We start from the raw sequence: 14507 nt of genomic DNA, 5'->3' as shown, positions 1-14507 counted from the left end.
AAACAAAATTTACTAAGCATGGTCATGTTGATATGATATTGTTATAAGATAAATTAGTATCACCATATTAAGCAAAATAGTAACATAATCCTAGAAAGCAAAACCCAGACCGTAACATAAAAACATGAACTTTCAATCTTTTGTCTTCCCTGAAGCTAAAGAAAATAAGGCCAATAGAAATGATTTGATTGGCTCATATTAATACACTTATTTTGTAGAAGAGGTTAAAATGAGAACAAGTCTTCCGGCTTAAAAATGCAACAGCCCTTTTCCTGCCACGTGACATGCTGCTGTTCGCCTCATCAAAACACAGAAAGGTAAAATAACCTAAAAATGCATGTTCTATGACCCGTTAGTTCTCAGTTCCCAGCTCCATGAAATTGCTGTATCATGATTTACCATTTACTTTAAAGCAGCAAATGTTTCAAACAATTCTTTGTTTAGCTTAATATGTCTTTTTCCAAGAGAACAAATGAACAAAAATAAAAACATTCTGATTTAAAAGCTCCTCTAGAAGAAGTTAGAGAAACGAATGTATCGTGTCTCCAAACCATGAGATAGTTATCGCCACGCTATGATAAACTCAAAAATTCATTCTTAAAATTTTTAAACATTTAATCATATTTCCAATGTGCAGAAAATATGAGAAATAATACACCAGGCACCATCTCAGAGTCTAGGAATCTGGGATTCACTAGTCACTAACATTTTGATCTATGTTTCTGATATCTGTACAGTTTTTTAACTTAAAAAAAATGCAACTGGAGCCAGTCACTGCCAAACACCTGGCCCGCTGCATTTTCTTACTCCCCAGAAGTAACCACTAACCTCAATTTGGTATTTCTGCATTCTTTTGTGTATTACTTTACAAATTCTTTATGTACTTATATCACTATAAAATACTGTTTAACATATCTTAAATTACGTAAATAAATGTTCTGAGTGTATCTTTATTTTAGGATAGTTCTAAATGGCTTGCTTCGAAATAATTTTTCATTCCTTCCTAGGACAGAAATCACCTGACTTTCATCCTCAAAGTGATTCGAGCAGTAGATTATAATTGCAATGTCCTATTCTGCCTGTCATCTTTTATTTCTTAAGCTGCCTACATGTAAGTTCAGTCTGGTATCTATGTTTATAATTAATTAGATCCCAAAATAGAAATGGCAGCAGAGAATAGAATTTGGTTGTTGTTGAAAATATCAGAATTGACTGGGGTTTCTTGATATTTCCTCGTAGTCTGTGCAAACTTTTCCCACTTACATGAAATCTCAATAAGAAAGAAGTGTTTTCTATTTCCCGACTTCAACAAGGTCATTGTTCTTTTACTGGGCAGTTTTGCAGTAAACAATCATAGCCTTGGATTATTCAGCTTTATTGTAACTCTGCTCCACTGTCATGCATTTCTTTTGTCATCCCTGACTCCTCCCCACTCACCTCCCAGATCCTGTCCATTAGCCCTGGTCCATCTTCTCCTCTGGTCCCCATCATTTTCACCAAATCTGCCTTGCGCTGCCCAGTCTGATCTCTCATGACAGCCGCTCTAAAAAAAAAAAACCCAGAAATCTCAGGTTATCAACATTGTCTGAAGCCCTGCGACCCAACTCAACCCCATCGGGGATGAGTTTCTGCTCAGTCTCTACCCTCGAACCACGATGAGCTCTTTCAGATGCTTGAATGTTCCATGTTCCATCACCCCCTCAAAAAGCCCTGACGTAACCCACAGCCTCCGCCCAGGGCTCCGTCCCCGACTCCAGACACAGTCCTTTTCCCAAGAAAGCTCCCTCTGCCCACCGTTACTTCATCTACCACACCTCGCTCTTCTCCTTCAGTCTTATCTGTGTGTGTGTGTGTGTGTGTGTGTGTGTGTGTGTGTCCCTCCCGTTCACTAAACCACCAGCCCCATCAGCCTCGGAGCCCAGCACCTAGCAAACTCCTTACAGGCGGTGCTTATGGAATAGTTGCTGAATTAGAAAAAAGTGGGCCTTTCTATCAATTAATAAATAGATGAGCACCTGGAAGGTAGTATCCCCAGCACCTAGCAGTGTTGGTTACGAAAGATGAGGTGAAACATATTTAAGTGCTATAACCAAGCAGGGCCCTGTGGGGCCTTCCCGGGACAGCCCCCTCCCCACATCCTCTGCTGCAGCTCCTCTCTGGAGTTCCCAGATAACAGCTTCTCATGCACATTTCCTGAGTTCTTCAGATGCTAAAAACCGCCACTACTTGATGATGGAGAGCACTTGTCCCCAGACCTTCTAGCGCCTAGGGGTGGATGGTATTGACGCCCTGCTCCCTCGTCAACCCATCAGAGAACTGCATGAACTGATCATGTACCCTGTGGCCCCCCTTCTCCCTCACCTGCCTTTAAATATGCTTTGCTGAACTCCTTCTGGGAGTTCGGGGTTTTCTTGGACCTGAGCCACCCTGCCCTCCTTGCTCGGCCCTGCAATACACCCTTCTCTGCTCCAAACGCCAACATTTCAGTTTGTGTGGCTTCACTGTGCATCAGGCACACGAACCTGCATTTGGTAACAGTAACACCAGCTTTACCAACTGGAGAACCAGCAGCTGCCAGCACTGCTCACAAAAGCTGCCCTGTGGGATCGCCTGTGGGTGGGGTCTCCCCGCTAGGGCAGGAGCCATTCACTGCTTAGCTGACTCACCTACCTTCCTGGCTGAACTTGTCAGCGAGCTAACCTAAGTCCTCAACCAAGGCAGGCTCCTGAGGTGGGGAAGGAGCACGTGAGGGCTGTAACCAGGCAGGAGAGAAGAGACTAAGGATGCTTGAGGATGTGAGGGCTCAGCAGGCAGTGATGGGGGGGGGGGGGTGGCGTAAAGACTTCCGTGCAGCGAGGGAGTACCGAGTCTGTTTTAGCTCTGCCTTACTTCCGGCGGGACAGCCTACCCCCTGCCCCATTCCTTCCTCCCCATGCCCCAGGGCCTTTATCCTCTCAAAACAGGAAGTTCCATCCTCTCTGATGCCTAGAACCCTGGGTTTTCCATATATAATGCCTCTTAAGCCATTTGTAAACAAAAACTATCTATAAGGAAGTTGCTTTTCCTTATATATATTCTTATATTCAAAAGAAATAAATTAGGAAACATTTTTGTTTTTAAGTGATTTACACCTGTGAGCACCTGTGCTTGTCTCTGTAATCATGCCTCTTTCAAGACAGGACAACACCACTTGCCTTGCCCTGGGGGTGTGTGTATTCCGCTTACTAAGGAGCCTAAGAAGTAGGAACCCCTGAACTGCCTAAAAATATTGCTTTCCAAGGGTTTTAAGATGTTCTGTCTACATTTAAAGATAATAACAAAGCACGACCAGAGGCAACTTTGACACCTTTGGAAACTGAACAAATCGTGGTTAAGTTGTTAGCTGTGACATTCACAGACAACTGAAATTCATTCCAGAGGTGAAACGCTTCCTGCCTGGGGCAAAGACGTATGAAAGCAGATGGCGCAGAGAATGTACACAGATCACGCAGAGTCTCAAAAAAGCCCACTAAGGCAAGTATATTATCACCACTTTGGAATTCATATCTTTGTAATTCTCTATACACACCAGGTATATACTCTGAATAAAAGTGAGCTGAGAATGATACTTTCAGCTGTCAAAATCAATTGTAAAGTTGTAGTAAAAAGAACAGTAAGGTTTAGGCACAGAAAAACAGACAAATGGAACAAAACTGAGAGTCAGAAAGTAACCCGACATACATACAGGAAGTTGGTATATAATAGAGATGATGGTGTTATAATTAAATGAGGTTATTTTTTAAAAAGTGGTGGAATATTTAGCTATTGTTTTGGGGGGAAATTTTTATAGACCTGATGGTAGGTAGTTTATAAGATTCTCCTTTCTTTTTTTTTTTTTTTCTCTTCTTCACGGGCATATGGATAAACGGCCTTTCTCAGCCTCTCTTGCATTTAGATGTGACCCCGTGCCTAAGCTCTGGACGTTGGAAGGTGGGCAGAATGAACTCACCCCCCAACAGGCCTGACCCACTGAAGACTCCCCCACAATCACCATGGTTCCCTCACTCCTCTGGCAACCTTGAAGCCAAGTGTACAACAGCAGAGCAACAATGTGGAAGGAGCCTGGGTCCTGGCATCAAAGCTTAGCAGAGGGACATCTTCACATCAGTAATACCCACGTTGGACTTACTTGAAAGAGATACTTTTCTATTAGGTTAGACCACTGAGATTTGGGAGTTTATTTCTTAAAGCAGCTAGCATTGCCTTTTCTAATGCAGATTTCCTCTTCACACCATCCGCATGACACCTGCGTCATTGAAGATCCAAATACCTTTGACAACGTCCAGAAAAGAATATAGGAAAATACATTTATGACATCTAGGGAGGAACGGAACGCTTAAACAAGACACAAAAGCAAAATGGAAGATCATAAAGGAAGAATCTGGCTACATTAAAATTAAAAAGAAATCTGTATTGTAAAATACATTCTAAGCATCGTAGTCAAAACAACATGAAGCAGATGGGGAGAAGATATTTATAATGCACGTGACTGACAAGATTAGTGTAGAGAACATTAAAAGTCCTGTAAATACTTTTAAACAAAGAACAGAGGGGAAAAAATGAACGAAAGATACAAGCAGGCAATTCACAGAAGATGGAATCTGAATAACCACTATAAATATAAAAACATGGTCAAATAACAAGTGATTGAGGAAATACACAGTCAATCACAGCGAAGAGTTAGACAGGCATCTCAAAGCTGTGTCGGCATCAGGGTGATGACCACACTCACACACTGCCAGCAGGCCTGGACTCGGTGCAGCCTCTTTAAAGAGCAGTTGGGAATCTCGAGTTCAGGTGCCCAGGTAAACCCACTACAACACAGCCAGCTTCACTGCAAGGCATATAATCTAACAAAGTTACCACACACACATGGATGCGAGAAAATTCACCGTAGATACATTTATAGTTGCAGAAACTTGGAAATGACCTTTAAAAGTTCATCAATTAAAAAAAACAGATAAATTCCAGAAGGATCATCAAATTGAATGCTAGGTAATAGTAAACATTAATAAACTAGACGCATCTGTTTTACAAGTCTAATATTTTGAGAGAGAAAAAGCAAACGGAAGGTTGGTAAATATGGTAAGAATAAATATGTATAAGCTATTTAAACAGAGGAAAATACCTTCTTTTGCACACAGAGACATGCATTTGTGACTAAAGTTCAAAACTTCTCGTGGAGAGGACGCAGAATCCCTTTAGCAGAGAGGGTGCCCAGGGAAAGGCAGGCAGGATGAGCGTGGGTCTGTGGCGTTGGCTGTCTCTGTAATATTCTGAATTTCAATAAAGGCAACTAAAGCAAATATACTTCAAAAGAGTGTTAAAATCTAGATCAGATGTCTGTTGTATTAGCATATTAGTAACATATACTTAGAATATGTTAAAATAAAAAATAAAGTAAAAATGAAATGAATGAATAAAATGCGACAACCGAATTGTAAGAATCGTTTATCTTCTATCTTTCGAATCAATGTCTTCTTATGAGGACAGAAAAACCTTCACACACAGTCCCCCCCCCAAAATAAATGCAAGAGAAAGAAGGGGGGAGGGACTAAAAGGAAGAGGAGAAAGGAGAAAATATTTAGTTGTAGAAGATGCACTTCTTATCCAAATGAAAAGACGGCAATCTACGTGGAAGAAAATATTTCCTCAGGAAGGAAATTTTCCATGTAATTAAAATGCTAAGGAAACTAGCACTTTGCTGTGAACGTTCTTGCCTTTGGCTGTCTCATCTCTTGATGCTTGGAACATTTAAGACATATTAATCCCATCCATCATTTAATTTAATTCTCTTAAGAAACCTATGAGGTAGTAAAATTGATTCAAAGGACTAAGTTGCTCCTAGTTAAACAGCTGGTAGGGGCCGGGTCTGAATACAAACCGGGTCTTCTGACTCCTGACACGCCTCTTATGTCACTAGACTGACTACAGGTGCGCAGAAAAGAGAAAACGGTGCAGAATCCAGAAGAAACGGCACAGACTCAACGGTTCTTCTGTGTAGTGACATCATACAAATCCCCTCTTCAGGGCAGCAGCTCAGGTTTTTAACTTCAAATTTCCCCACAGAGCACTAGCCCCTGTTCCAAACAAGGTAACAGGCCCCCAGTGGAGTGGCTTAAGCTAAGCACCCCCCCCCAACTCCACCCTGGTCACCAAACTGAGAATTACCTTAATTACAGTTTCAGCTCTCCCAGGAGTGGAATCTTAAACCAGCCAGGAAACACCTGGTCAGCACTGGTTAGGTAATCTATCTGACAGACCCCTGAGACCCCCTGAAGGAAAAGAACTTTGCAACAATCAATCCACTTTTTTTTTTTTTTGCCCGTATAACTTCCTCATTCCGGCTCCCTTCTGCCTATAAAGTCTTTCATTCTGTACAGATCCTTGGACCTCCTATCTGCCTGATTCTAATCAATTTTTGCTCAAATAAACTCTAGAAATGTTTAATACGCCTCAGGTTATCTTTACTTTTTTAACTCCATTTTTTAAATTGAAGTATAGTCAGTTTACAATGCTGTGTCAATTTCTGGTGTACAGCAGAACGTCTCAGCCATACATACACATGCATATATTTGTTTTCATATTTTTTTCATTATAGGTTACTAGAAAATATTGAATATAGTTCCCTGTGCTATACAGTAGAAACTTGTTGGTTACCTATTTTATTTACGTAGTTAGTATCTGCAGATCTCCAACTCCCAATTTATCCCTTCCCACCCTCTTTCCCCTCTGGGAACCATAAGTTTGTTTTCTATGTCTGAGTCTGTTTCTGTTTTGTAAATAAGTTTATTTGTGTCATTTTTTCAAACTCCACATATAAGTGATATCATATGGTACTTTTCATTCTCTGGCTTACTTCACTTAGAATGACAATCTCCAGGTCTATCCATGTTGCTGCAAATGGCATTATTTATTACTTTTTATGGCTGAGTAGCTTATCTTTAAACACAGCTAATCTGAGGAGACTGTGAGGCATTCATTCAATGAACCCTTTGCCTTCACTGTTTCCCCATCTAGAAGACGCAAACATAGGGGAAGCTGTGGAACACCATTAGAGAGAGAAATAGACTAAAGTACCCCCCTCCCCAAACGGCTGGAACAAGCAGAATTCAACCTGAAAAACTGAAGACATCACTTTGGGGCGGATGACCTCTCTCAGCCTGGAACTTGCTAATTCTGGGCAAACGCTGAGTGATGGTGGTGACTCAAGCCATCAGATGGGCATTGGCTCGTGTGCTGTTTACAGGATTCAGAATTTAAAGGTGTTTAATGGCTTGGAACGAGGCGGGCACGTTCAGGCCCGGGAGAGGCCGCGGGCCCTCGGGGTCTCCCAGCTCGGCCTGGAACTCGCCCCGGAACTCGCCCCCGGCCCGCCCTCCGGACCCGCCGGACACGCCCCAGCGACAAACCGCAGCCCGCGGGGGCGCCTGGCGATGCGGCTCGCGCAAGCGCAGCGTGCGTGCTCTCCGCGGGCCTCTGTCCGTTTAGAAAACCCATGGCGCCTTTGCCAGCAAGCCGTCGGCCCCAGAAACGAGCACCGTGGCCTCAAAGCCGCCAGCTCCGCAATGAAACGTCTCTCATTTCGTGAACCACCCCTTTTGAAAACGGCGATTCCAAGCAGAGCGCGCAGCGCGGCTCGTTCACTACTCCGTCCCTGGGGCGCCGCCCTCACTCCCTGCTGAGGGCTGCTCTAAACTCGGAGCGTGTAGCTCTCACGGCCCCTCTGCAGTCTTCCCTTCGGCTCATTTGAAGGGAAAAAACCTGCACTTGAGCAGTTTCCAAGCATTGCCACAAGATCAACGGTGATCCCTGGCCGGAACCTTGCGAACACCCCCGGCAACGCAGAAGACTCGGCCTTCCGCGTGCGGGCTGCCATCGTCTGCAACCCGCTTCCACTGTCACCCGTTTGTTACGCTGCGTCTGACGGTGGCCGGGGTCCAGGCTGTAAGACCTCCTGGCGGAAAGCGCGCCTGGGCTCTGGGCGGCGCAGGAACGTGCACCTCTCACACCCACTTAACGCAAACTGAGTTCTGACAAGGGCCCCTTTTTCAATCAAAACACAAATGAGAACTTCTTTTTAAGGAAGGAGAAAACGCAAACTCAGAAGAAACTGGCGGGAGGGAGTGGAGTGTGGGGTCAACAATTCAGAGCTGCGAGAAGAGGGAGGTGAGTCCAGCTCAGTGGCAGCGCAGGTGCTTAGCATGCCTGAGGTCCTGGGCTCAACCCCCAGCACCTCCATTAAGAAAAAAAGGGGGGGGGGACTATGAGAAGGGACCTCTCCTTTTTTGCCAAGTCCAAACCTCAACAGGAGGCCTGGACAGAGTCGGTGACTTAAGTCCCCAGGAAAGTGAGTCAATGGTTGTAAAATCGCCATTCCCCCATCAGCCTCCTATTGGAAACGGAAGTGACTGCACTGCCTGACTGCCTGCCTTAGCTTTGGTTTCTGCTCATGTCGGTGGAAGGGACTTTTAGGAAAAGCTGAAGACAGTACAGACAGTAACTTCAAGATGATTTAAGTCGGAAGTGTGATACCGGCTTCCAGTTTCGTGACCACAGGAAGGAAACTCTACCCCTAACTCTTGCCTTCTGTATAAAAAATACCCTTTACTGTGTCTCACAGGAGTCCCCAATTACCCTGAATTTCTACTTTAAAATGTTCAGGAGAAGCACAGCATTTCTAAACTAATTTACCTAGGAGCAAATGAAGCGTGCAGGACCCTAAAGAAAAAAGAGGAGATGGAAATCATTGCTTCATATTAAGAGCTAATTTGTTTTAAAAAAAAGATTAGGAGTTGATAAACTTTCAGTTTTGAGATTTTTCCTCTTAATAATTCTAACACAGTTATTTGTTTTGCAGAAAGCATTAATTCCACTATTATGTTTTAGCCAAGCCCAGAAAAATAACGTGTCTATTCTCAAGAACATAAATTCCTCTAAAAAATACAACAAAGTAGTGGATATAACAAAACAGAAGCAGACTCACAGATACATAAAACGAGCTAGTGGTTCCCAGTGGGGAGAGGGGAGGGGGAGGGGAGTAAAAGGCAGAAACTATCAGGTATAAAACATGCTACAAGGACGTCCTGCACAACGCGGGGACTACAGCCGATATTTTACAATAACTATAAACGGAGCATCAGCTTTAAAAGTTGTGAATCGCTCTATTGTGCTCCTGTAACATAATATTTACAGCAACGGTACTTCAATAAAAATTTTTTGAAGTTTATTTATTGTTTTTGTGAGGGAGGTAATTAGGTTTATTTATTCTTAGAGGAGGAGGCACTGGGGATTGAACCCAGAACCTCATGCATGCTAAGCATGTGCTCTACCAATTGAGCTATACCCTCCCCCAACCGAGTAAAAATTTTAAAAGAACATAAATTCCTCCTTCAACTATTATTTAGACATATGTATGTATTACTAAAGACTTACTTAATACTGAGTAAAATACCATTTTCCCATTGAAAAACTCTAATATTTCCAAGCCTGGGGCTCACTGCTTTTTTAAAATTTACATCTCATGTAAAGCTTCTTCTGTATCTTCACCTCATTCAAATGAAAGAGTGACAGCTGTGGTTCTATTAGGTTCGTCAAGACGTCCCGTAAGTATTGTAGTAGCGTGAATCTCAGAACTCAACTACCGCTCCCAAATAGTCCATCACTCTAAGCCCCGAAGCTCTCTTGCAGATCAGACACCAGGCAGTCCATCCTGATTTCCCAGAAGTCCTGTGGCAGGTGTGAAGACTGAGTCTCAGCTGTGACCTCCCTGTCCTTGAAAGTGGCCAGATTCTGCTTTGTGGGTCATGACCCAGCTCGAAACAGAAAGGCTTTGAAGGATGGAACAGATAGGGACAGGTGCCAGGGACAGAAAGGCATGACCAGAGCAGGAAGGAGAGACCGGGCAGGGCGCAGAGAGGCACGGAAGTGTTTGCGCTGGGGGCGCCATGGTGGATGCGAGTCAAACTGATGATGGTAAAGGCTGCATTCGATGGATAGAGTGGCACTGAACTGCTGGGCATGAAAATGTGAAGAAACAATTAATTACTGGAGGAGATAGAACCCAAAAAAGGAAGTAATAATTCTAGAGGAGGAATGTGACATGACCAAAGCAGTGCTGTAAAAACAGCAGCCCAGCAAAATTGCTATCAACTGAATGTTTTGTGTCCCCCCCCAACCCTGATTTGTGCATAAAACCTAATCCCCAGTGTGATGGTACTGGGGTGGCTGGGAGGTGATTTAGATCAAGAGGATGGAGCCCTCATGAGTAGGATTGGTGTCTTTAGAAAAGAGATCCCACAGAGCTCTCCTGCCCCATTTGTCACGTGTAGACACAGTGGGAAGACACCGCCTAAGCCGGAAAGGGGCCTCACCAGACACGTCCGCCTGCACCTTGACCTTGGACTCTAGCCTCCAGAACTGTGAGAAATAAATGCCTGTTGATTATAAGCCACCAGTTTACGGTATTTCTGTTACAGAAGTTCAAACTAAGACAATAATCTTCTAAAATGCATTGGAAGAACTGTGAGGAGGCTACTCAGACAATTCAAACTTAAAAAAAAAAAAAGCACAGCTTGAATGGTGAAAACAAGCATGAATGGAAGAGAATACATCTCAGGGAAATTTTTAAAGGAATTTTTCAACTAATCTGTAGGGAAATAAGTGTGAGATGGAAAATACTGTCACCTTTTAAATTGGGGGAAATTGCAAAGAACTGCTTTGAATTCATAATACCGTTAATGGGAGAAAGTACTATATTCTTTCTGTAAAGGTTTTACAGTAGAATTTTTCTTTACTGAACAGAACAAGAAGATTCTTAAAGCTCGTAATATTGCCTACAGTTTTAACATTTTTGGTATTATAATATTGCATCAGAAACTTTCCAAGTTATAAGTTACCTAGAAAAACAAGTTTATTTTTCTTAAATTTATCCACCAACAATGAGTCCATTGTGTTTTTACCTTCACTTCTGCTTCATTTTCAAGAGGTTGCACCTGAACATTGAGGACTATTCAATCAACACAGGCTGGTGGGTGGGAAAGTTAGTGTCATCTCACGACACATTTGAGAATATTTTCTCTTCCTTAAAATGTGAATACACAGCCCACAAGGACATCAGCTCTCATTTTACATTCAAATTATAAACCTGTTGTAATGTGGATATTACAAAAGAATGCACCCTATTCCTCAAATAGAGCTCAGGTTATTCCTTTTCCTTCTTCTCACACCGTTTTTCTGATGCACATCACAATAGCCTTTGTATGATAACTGAGTGGCTTCTTCAATTCCAAGGTCAGTGGAAATGATCACATAAAAACCTCTCTGGCTGTAAAAATTGCTCTAAAATCGCCAGTGTTACTTTTGCACCTGGCCGAGCGCTCGGCCGAAAATTTGAACATCAGGGTATTCCGCTACTAAAATACTGACTATAATGTCTAGATTTGTGCCACTGATCATTAGGAAAACAGTGACTTTGTAATTCTGAGGGTCAAACCACACGGTAACAAATGACCTGGATTCCAGCCTTGCTCTTGTCATGGGAAACTCAGTGATAACAACAATGACGGCAGATAAAAACTCTGTTTATTTTTCAGTTTTGTTGACATATAACTGACCTATAAAATGCGTACGTTTAAGATGTACAGTGTGATGATTTGATACAAGCACACAGTTCGGGACGACTACACATCTCATGTACAGCTTCTTCTGTATCTTCACCTCATTCAAATGAAAGAGTGACAGCTGTTCACGAACACCTTCACCTCCTCTCAGAGTTACCGTTTCTTTTTTGTGGTGAGAACACTTAAGACCTACTCTCTTAGCAACTTCTGAGTATGTCATAGACGGTTAACTATAGTCACCACACTGCACATTAGACCCCACAACTTATGCGGAAGCTTGCTCCCTTGGACCAACAACTCTCCACTTGCCCCTGCTCGGCCCCTGGAGCTGCCTGTTCGCATCACTTCAGCTCTTTAGAGTCCATATCTGAGTGACACCTTACAGTATGTGTCTCCCTCTCTCTGCCCGAGCTACTTCACTCAGCACAACGCCCGCAAGGTCCGTGCATATCTCACTAGAGCCAGGGTCCCCTTCCTTCCCCCATGCATGACATTCCACTGTGTGCGTGTACCGCGTCCTGCACCGACCGGCCCTCGGGGTGCTTCCAGCCTTCACTGCGAACAATGCTGCAGTGAGCACAGGAGTGTGGATATGCTTCAAGGGAGTGATTCCACGCCCTGTGGATACACACCTACAAGTGGGATTGCTGCCCACGTGGTAGTTCTATTTTTAACTTCTTGGAGGAGCCTCCCTCCTGTTCTCCGCAGTGGCTGCACCCATTTACATCCCCACCAAGAGTGCCCAAGGGCTCCCTTTTCTCCGCACCCTCGTGGACATTGTTATCTGTGGTCATTTGATGAGAGCCAACCTGACAGCTGTGAGGTGGCCTCGCTGTGGTTGTGATCCACGTCTCCCTGATGGTGAGCGGCACTGAGCACCCTTCCATGGACCTGCCGGCCATCCCCGTGGTTGAGAGCGGCTAAGGCCGTGCCTGCGCCACGCTGCTCGCTCCCTCTTTCGGCAGATTCTTCAGCTCGTGCGTCCTCTCGGGATCCTGCCTTCTGCTTCCCTGAGGGCGGCAGTAAAGCTCAAGCTGGTGGTCTCTCCCTGGCCCGCGGGCTCGAGCCAGCTTTCCACGCGTGCTCAGTGGTCACCTCCCGAAGCTCGAAGCTCGCTATCACTGCGCCATGGGGAGCACACACAGGACGCAGACCACAGGACGGAAGGGAAGGGGTGTGGGTCAGGTGCACAGAGTGTTGAGGGTGTCCATATTGGGGACCCACGGGCAAGGCATCCCAGAGGCTCGTGGGTGGGCTTCCTGGTGGAGTCGGCGACGTAGCTGGGATCTGGGTCCCTCGATGTCCTCCGACAGTCCTGTCTGCCGCTCTCCCATCCTCGTCCCTGCCACTCACCGCTCAGGGCTCTGGATGGAGCGAGAGAGAAACAAGCCACTGGCGCAGCATCCCACAGCCCTGGGGAAGCTGGCCGTTCACCTACATGCTCTCACTCTCCCTGCAGGGAGAAATCACAGGCGAGAAGCTGTGATTCTCTGGGCCGTGCTGCTGTGCGGGAGGACTCATGTGGGTAAAGTCACACCATCCCTCTGGCCCTCTCTGGAGCATCCAGTCTCAGATTTCTTGGTTCCAATAGGGTGCTGGAACCTCTGCACTGGAAACCTGGACTTCCACAAAGGCTTTCTCATCTGTGGGTGATTTTCTGAGACTGTTCTCCAGGGGTTCCCAGATCATGGTCAAGTGGCACTGGAGCCATTTCAAGGGCCACTGCAGGGTCCACAGTTGGGAGGAAGGTGCATTGCCTGTTGCCCAGGAGACAGGTGGGCAAGGCTCCTCCCACCTCCCTGTGGTACTGGATCCCACATGCGCCGATGAATGGATGCCAATATGTTGTTGTCCAGGGGAAGACACAGATGTGGGACATCTTAGTCGTGGGGCTGACATCACCCCTAAAACCTCTTCCAAATCACCACCCAAGTATTTCCTGAACCATCACACTAATCAGAGTATCTTCCTGCTCAGAAATCTCTGGTGGGTCCTCTCTGTACACAGAACAAGATTCTCAGCATAGCATTAACCACCGGCCATCACAGGGGCCTGACGCACCTATTCTGTTTCATGCTCTGCTTCATTCTTAAGTTACCTGTGCGATTCAGGTACCAGTCGCAACACGCCCGGCATTCCTGCCTCTGGCCTTCATTCACCAGGCCCCTTCCACCCAGCAGGCCATCAGGAGGTCTGCCTGCGGAAATCCCAGCACAGCACGAGACGCCCTCCGGATTCAGCCTCCTCTGTAAACACTGCCCTGAAGGTTTTCCCTCTACAAATGGATTATGTCCTTGTCTTCACGGTGAACCCTGAATTTTGAGTTGTGTTACAGTTACTTGCACACATGCCTCCCAATCACAAAAGGCTTGTAAACACTCCACACACCATGCCTGACTCTTAGCACGCACTCAGGCAAGACCTGTAGAATTTAATTCTTCCCAATGTTGAATTTGAATCTTTTTTTTTTGGATAGTCTCAGCATTTGTTGGCCACCAGTACTTCTGTAGTCAATGAAAACAGTCTTGGAGGGAAAGTCCATCTGCAGTCAGCCATTCCTATCCACGGATTCAACCAAACATGGATTGAAAATAAGTGAAAAAATTCCTGAAATTTCCAAAAACCACAAGTAGAATTTGCCGTACACCAGAAATTATATAGCACTTAAAGCTGTTTACGTGGCATTTACATTGCATGAGATAGTATAAGTAAAGTAGAGATGATTTAAAGTGTACTGGAGGGTGCGTGTAGGTGACATGTGAATAACACATACACCATTTTACATAAGAGACTTGCACTTCCATGGATTTTGGTATTCATGGGGGTCCCAGAATCAATCCCCTGTGG

The sequence above is a fragment of the Vicugna pacos genome, chromosome 26 (assembly GCF_048564905.1).
Source record: "Vicugna pacos chromosome 26, VicPac4, whole genome shotgun sequence".
Classification (NCBI taxonomy): Eukaryota; Metazoa; Chordata; class Mammalia; order Artiodactyla; family Camelidae; genus Vicugna; species Vicugna pacos.
Note: the sequence above shows the minus strand (reverse complement) of the source record.